Below are 6,338 nucleotides of genomic sequence, written 5' to 3' on the forward strand. Positions count from 1 at the left end.
GATGAATTCTTCCATAAGTAGCGGACAGTCCAAGATCAGCTCTATCATTGGGTAGCATGAGGCAACCACTTCAGGAAGCTGATTATGAGTGTCACCAGAGAGGAACACTAACTGATCAGCAGAATGGCCCATTTATCAAGAAATGGACTCTCTTTATTGGCTATTGGAATGGAAAATGCAGTGACAACATCACCTCCCCCCCATTTTTCCATCCTATTTAATATTATAAGATAAAGGTAAAGGACCCCTGACAGTTAAGTCCAGTTGTGAACAACTCTGGGGTTGTGGCGCTCATCTCGATTTACTGGCCGAGGGAGCTGGCGTTTGTCCACAGTTTTTCCGGGTCATGTGGCCAGCATGACTAAGCCGCTTCTGGAAGCCAGAGTGTGATGGCCTGGGATTCCGAGTCTGAGAGCGATCCGGAGGAATCCCAGCCGGCACAGGAGTCCCCGCCTCCAGGGCCGGCTGAACTGGGGCAAGGCCTAGATGCTGAGGAACCTCAAGAGCAGGCACCAGGTGAAACCATTCTGGCCCCAGAGGTGCTGGAAGACTCAGTGGCTACAGGTGAGCCTCCGCCGGGGCCCAGTAACCCTTCGGCCTCTCCTGATCTGCAGAGGCTTAGGGCAGAGAGGCGAAGGGAACTGGTGTCTCCCAGGAGGAGTGCTCGCCTTAAGGCCAAGAGAGGCGGGGCTTCTGGGGGCCGGGACCGCCCCCGGCCTTAGAAGAAGATAAAGGTCAGGCAGCCCGGTCCCAGGTTGCGGGAGCAACGTCGTTGTGGAGTACCTGCTTTACCCAGTCCTTGATCTGCACTCCCAGTGTGCCTGTTCCTCGCCCGGCTTCCTGTTCCTGACTATCCGGTGTTCCTGTTCCTCGCCTGGACTCCTGCTTCTGCCCTACCAGTGTTCCTGTTCCTCGCCTGGACTCCTGCTTCTGCCCTACCAGTGTTCCTGTTCCTCGCCTAGCTGCCTGCTTCTGCCCTACCAGCGTTCCTGTTACCCCTCCCGGCTCCCTGTCTCGGACCTCGCGTCTCATCTAGTGATCGTCTACCCTGCTAGAGACTCTGGACTGATCTTGGGCTACGGTAATAGTACCTTATCCCCCCTGGGACCAGCACACAGAGCAGCGCATGGAAACGCCGTTTACCTTCCCGCTGGAGCGGTACCTATTTATCTACTTGCACTTTGACATGCTTACAAACTGCTAGGTTGGCAGGAGCTGGGACCGAGCAACGGGAGCTCACCCCATTGTGGGGATTCGAACCACCGACCTTCTGATCGTCAAGCCCAAGAGGCTCGGTGGTTTAGACCACAGTGCCACCCGCGTCCCTATATTTAATATTATCTTCCCCCACAAATCAACATAGCAGATTTCAAAGCACTTCTAATCTCTAGTGTATTTATGAACAAGCAAAGGGGGAAATAATATGATTATGAAACTCAGCCATCTAATTCTATCTTTATGCAGAATGAGGAATGCTGAGTCTGATCTTTAAAATGAAGAAGAAAAAAGATCTTTCTATAAAGGTCTGTACCAGCATTTGGAAATTGGCCTGTATTTGAATAGATAGTCAGTGCAGTTTTTGCAAAATTGGTGTAAAAGGTAAAGGTAAGGGACCCCTGACAGTTAAGTCCATTTGCAAATGACTCTGGGGTTGCGGCGCTCATCTCGCTTTACTGGTATGGTCTAAATGCGTAATATCTGTTGTTATTATTATTATTTTTCATTTCAGCTGACACTTTTGAGGGATGTGTACAGCTTGCAACTACTTTAAAGGGGCTGAGCTTTATGCCACATCTGCAGAAATAAAAGAAAGCGGGTGCGTGTGTTTGCTTACTAGCTTCAAAGCATCATCTAATGGGAGAGCAGAGCCCAATTACTGGAAGGTGTAACTGAAGACACATTCCTGACATTTCTCTGCAAAAGGCCCAGTGGCCAAATGGATGGAATGTGCCTGCAAGTAACAAATTTCTCACAGCTACTATGATAGGTATGTCTGTTATATTCTTATTTAAATTGGAAAAGTCAGAAATGAGACCCGTGTTAAATGTGAAAGGGTAGCAGGGGACCTTGATGTCTGCCAAACTTTGCTTCAGTTATGAAATAGTATTTCCAGTATTTCAAAGTGTATGGGATAGAAACTGAGAACCTAAAAGACAAATTTGTAAGCATATTGATGGGTTGAAAGGTGTCCAAATGTCTCTTTGGTATGGAGTGGAATTTCCAATCTCTCATCCTTCCCACATCCCTCTGTTTTCTTTTCTGTGCCATTTCTCTTATTCTGCCTTACATGTGATTACCTTCATCTCACAAACTTTCTTCCAGCTGCTATTTTCAATTTCTCATCCCCTGTCTTTTGAATTTTGGCCCATGCATGTCCCCAACCTGGTATCTTCCAGATGTTGTGGAGTCAACTAAAACTCCCACCATCCCTGACGAATGACGAGACCGACATGGACTTATGGAAGCAGTAATCCAAAACATCTGTATAGCACCAAGTTGGGGAAGGATGATCGGAAATCATTTTGGCATTTGTGTGTATGCTTCCAGAGCTTCAAGGTACCTCGGGTTACATACGGTTACATATGCTTCAGGTTATAGACTCCGCTAACCCAGAAATATTACTTCGGGTTAAGCACTTTGCTTCAGGATGAGAACAGAAATCATGCTCTGGCGGCGTGGCAGCAGTGGGAGGCCCCATTAGCTAAAGTGGTGCTTCAGGTTAAGAACAGTTTCAGGTTAAGAACGGACCTCCGGAACGAATTAAATTCTTAACCCGAGGTACCACTGTATTATAGAAGATATAAGATATTGTACAAAAATGTACTTTTTGTTTGTAAGAAGCAAAGTATGCTATGTAATCCTATGCCAGGGGTCGGCAAGGTTTACCTCGCCTGGGTTGGTTCACTCTAGCAGAGATCCCTCCATGAGCTGGATCACGCGCGTGCATGAGTGTGTGCGCCTGCGATTTCCAGCATTAGCATTGTGCAGACGCGATTTCTGGCGCCATGGAAGCGAGTCCCTGTGCCGCACTGCGCTGGTTTAGCACAGTATGCAGGGACTCACCAATCGGGTGGCTTGTGGGCTGGTTAGACGACCCCCGTGGGCCGCTTGTGGCCCATGGGCCTTAGGTTGCTGACCCCTGGCTTATGCAATGGGACTTCCTGTCAGTAAAGTGTTTCTTACCATTAAAACTCCATGAATTAGGAGCCCCATCAAAAAAACAGGAAAGAAATATCCAGTATGTATTTGTCACCATCCGCACTTTTACTTCATTCTGTGAGGTCCTCCGTACCAAACTATTACAAACTTAAAAGCCTTATCATCATCTTGTTCACTTACCAGAGCAATCCCTCAATTATTCTGGTGCTCCAGCAGGTGGTATGATCAACCCTGTACTGAAATATGTGGACTCCCACTGCGACACACTTGCCAGCGATAGATTCACCTGCTGATCATGCAACAACCGCTACGACTAGTGTGCTCTGGTAAGATGTATTGCATAGTCGACTGGCACTGCAACAGCTGTTCTCTTCCAGTGTGTTTAGAGCAAATTGTATTGTGGAAAGTCATTGCCACTCTTTGGATCAATGCACAGGGCATCATGGCCTTATTCCCATTACTCTGCCAAGCAATTCAGGCAAATGACACCCTACGAAAAAGAACATTGCGGTATTTCTCGAAACACACCCTGGAAATCTGCATGGCCACAGCCAGCTATTCCGCCTCTGCCCTCTGCTGGATAAACGGTCCCTTTCAGGCCATATCATGAAGTACAAACTGTGTCTAATCACAAACGTGCACCACAAATAGCTTAAATCAGTGTTTCCCAAAGGGAGTGATACAACCCCTAGGGGCGCTGTAATAATCCAGGGGGCAATTGGGGGGCGTTGAATAAAAATAAGGGGGTGGTGGAAGAATAAAAAGATAAAAAAAATGGAAAAACCATTCAGACATGTTTCATTTCTTGTGTCATGATGCTTACCGTAAGGTCACGCACCTTTGCAGGATGGCAAGAACACCTTCTCTGGATCTGGTAGCCATGCTAGAGGCAAGGGGTTTCCCCTTGGCTTTAGTCTGGCCTGCCCCTGGGTTTTCCATCCTGGAGCCTAGTCCACCTCCTTGTCCAATTTTGAAAAACCATTCGTACATGTTTCATCTATTGTGTAATGATGCTTACCCATGTAACATAACCTTAAAGGTTCATCCTTCTCATTGGGATTGTTTTAAATGTTATTCGTAATTTTTATTTTAATGTCATCCTTTGTTATCTTGATTTTCTGTGTGTAATGCGAATGTTACTGTGGTCAATTTTAATAAATAATTTTATAATTTAAAGCTTCAAGGTGTCTTATTTGCAACAAGATCTTTCTTTACTTTGTTGTAGGACGTAAATCGAAATATAGATACAGTACATAAAAGAATTCAATTTGTCACTTTTTTTTCTTCCCTAAAAAGGGGACAACAAACCAAATAAGTTTGGGAACCTCTGGCTTAAATGAATGGCTGCCTAATATACTGCTTTGGCTTGTGAACCTGCGGTCTGCGGATATGAACTTAAAGCTCCAGAGCATACAAGCCACTCTCATCCCCCTCCGCTGCCTCTCCCTTCCCAAGTTATCTGCCTATGTTTGGTATTAGGTGGCTTGAAGTTCAGTCCCGGATAGTCAAAAGAGGTGATCTCAGTTTCAAGTGAAACAATCTCACAGAGGAATACCCATCACCAACTGTGAATACCAAAATTCCTCTTGAGAAAGACCGAGACAAAACACTTGAGGAAATGCAAGCAGGTCAGCGAGGCACACACTTCAGTTTGGCGCTGATTAATGTGTACCACTAGAGAATACCGTTTCTCATTGTGGGAATAATTCTACACAAACACACCCCTTCACAGTGTTAAGCTCTCAGAGCTGTCTAGTATTAACCCTTCAACGGCTGGAGGAAAGACAAAGGAAGAGAACATTCAGGGGAAACTTTAAATTGTACTTTGAAGGAAAACAGAAACATTTACTCACTTATTTCTTTTAAAAGGGTGTGTGTGTGTGTGTGTGTGTGTGTGAGAGAGAGAGAGAGAGAGAGAGAGAGAGAGAGAGAGAGAGAGAGAGAGACAGCATCGCTTGATTCACTCATTTAATTCCCAGGGAGACTTTCTTCTTCTTTTAAATTTAAAAAGTGAGAGTAAAAGAATCCAGGAGGAGACTGTTGGATGCATTCTTGATTTGCACTGCAGCTAATTCTCTGCTTCCTATCGAGAGGTCAAGGACATACGCCAGACTCAAATAACATTCCAAATGAGCTTGGCTTTGCCCACTTTTAAAGAGATCTATCATCCCCATCCCCGTAGCCTAGTTTACTGATATGAGAATAAAAGGCGCATCATCATAAGATTGTAGTATAATCTGAGAAAAGATAATAAACATGTAAGTTCACTTTGGTTTAGTATGGCTTATAACAGGGATGGCTCACCCTATTTGGCCAGAGGCCACATTCTTCCTTGGCCAACTCTCTTGGGGCCACATGCCAACGATGGGTGTGGCCCCCGACATCATTGTGCAAACACATTATTGTATACACACAGAACACACATATAGGGATGAGTGAACAGGTCAATTTCAGTTTCTCATTTTACCAATCTTCAATTCAGCTCTTCACAATTTGGCATCCATTTGAAATTTTTTTTTTTTTTAAAAAAATCCTCATGAAAATGAGTCAACATTTCTGTGCAAATGTCTGCTGTCACACAAAATTCTATATGCAATATATCACTGAAAATAACATGCAGAAAAGGCATGATGCACATTTTTACGAAGAAATCTTCAGTAATATAATGTCTTTTGCATGCTGTTTTGTGGGGCTTACACCAGTATAAGATCCACCAGTCTCGGCTGAGCCAGCTAATCCCCAACTGAGCCAGGATGTGGGGTTTATGCCACTGTAGGCCTTCAGCAGGAAACCAGGCAGATAACCTGGAGATCCACACCGGATCCTAACTGTGTCTTCTCAATGGAAGTACAGTAGCTTGTACAAATGATGGAACAGCCATGTCCCAGGGCAATGCTAACATCATTGTGCTCAGTCTTGCCTCCCAAGTACAGATGCCTTTGGAAGAATGCTAGATGGATAACATCACTGGATCATTTGCTGTAACCATGACCTTGAACATCCAAACTCAAGTCTGTAGTACCATGGGGATAGCTCCTCGGTTGTGCTCCCTTTCTGTCAATACCCATAACTTGGTACAGTGTGACAGGTCCATTCTGGATATCATTCTAAAATCTGGAGTTTTGCTGCAGTATCCCAGGTCCACTCTTCTTCTCCACTCCCCCTCTCTGAAAGTGTTA

At 45.2% G+C, this 6,338-nt stretch overlaps 1 long non-coding RNA gene across 1 annotated transcript; it reads left to right on the forward strand.

Moving 5' to 3' along the window:
• Nucleotides 1-1,735: 1,735 nt before the first annotated feature.
• LOC114606709 (uncharacterized) lies at nucleotides 1,736-4,335 on the forward strand. Its single transcript, XR_013394574.1, has 3 exons — nucleotides 1,736-1,987; nucleotides 2,397-2,556; nucleotides 3,343-4,335. It is a non-coding gene; the product is annotated as an uncharacterized LOC114606709 (long non-coding RNA).
• Nucleotides 4,336-6,338: the final 2,003 nt, after the last annotated feature.

This window comes from Podarcis muralis, chromosome 11 (assembly GCF_964188315.1).
Source record: "Podarcis muralis chromosome 11, rPodMur119.hap1.1, whole genome shotgun sequence".
Lineage (NCBI taxonomy): Eukaryota > Metazoa > Chordata > Lepidosauria > Squamata > Lacertidae > Podarcis > Podarcis muralis.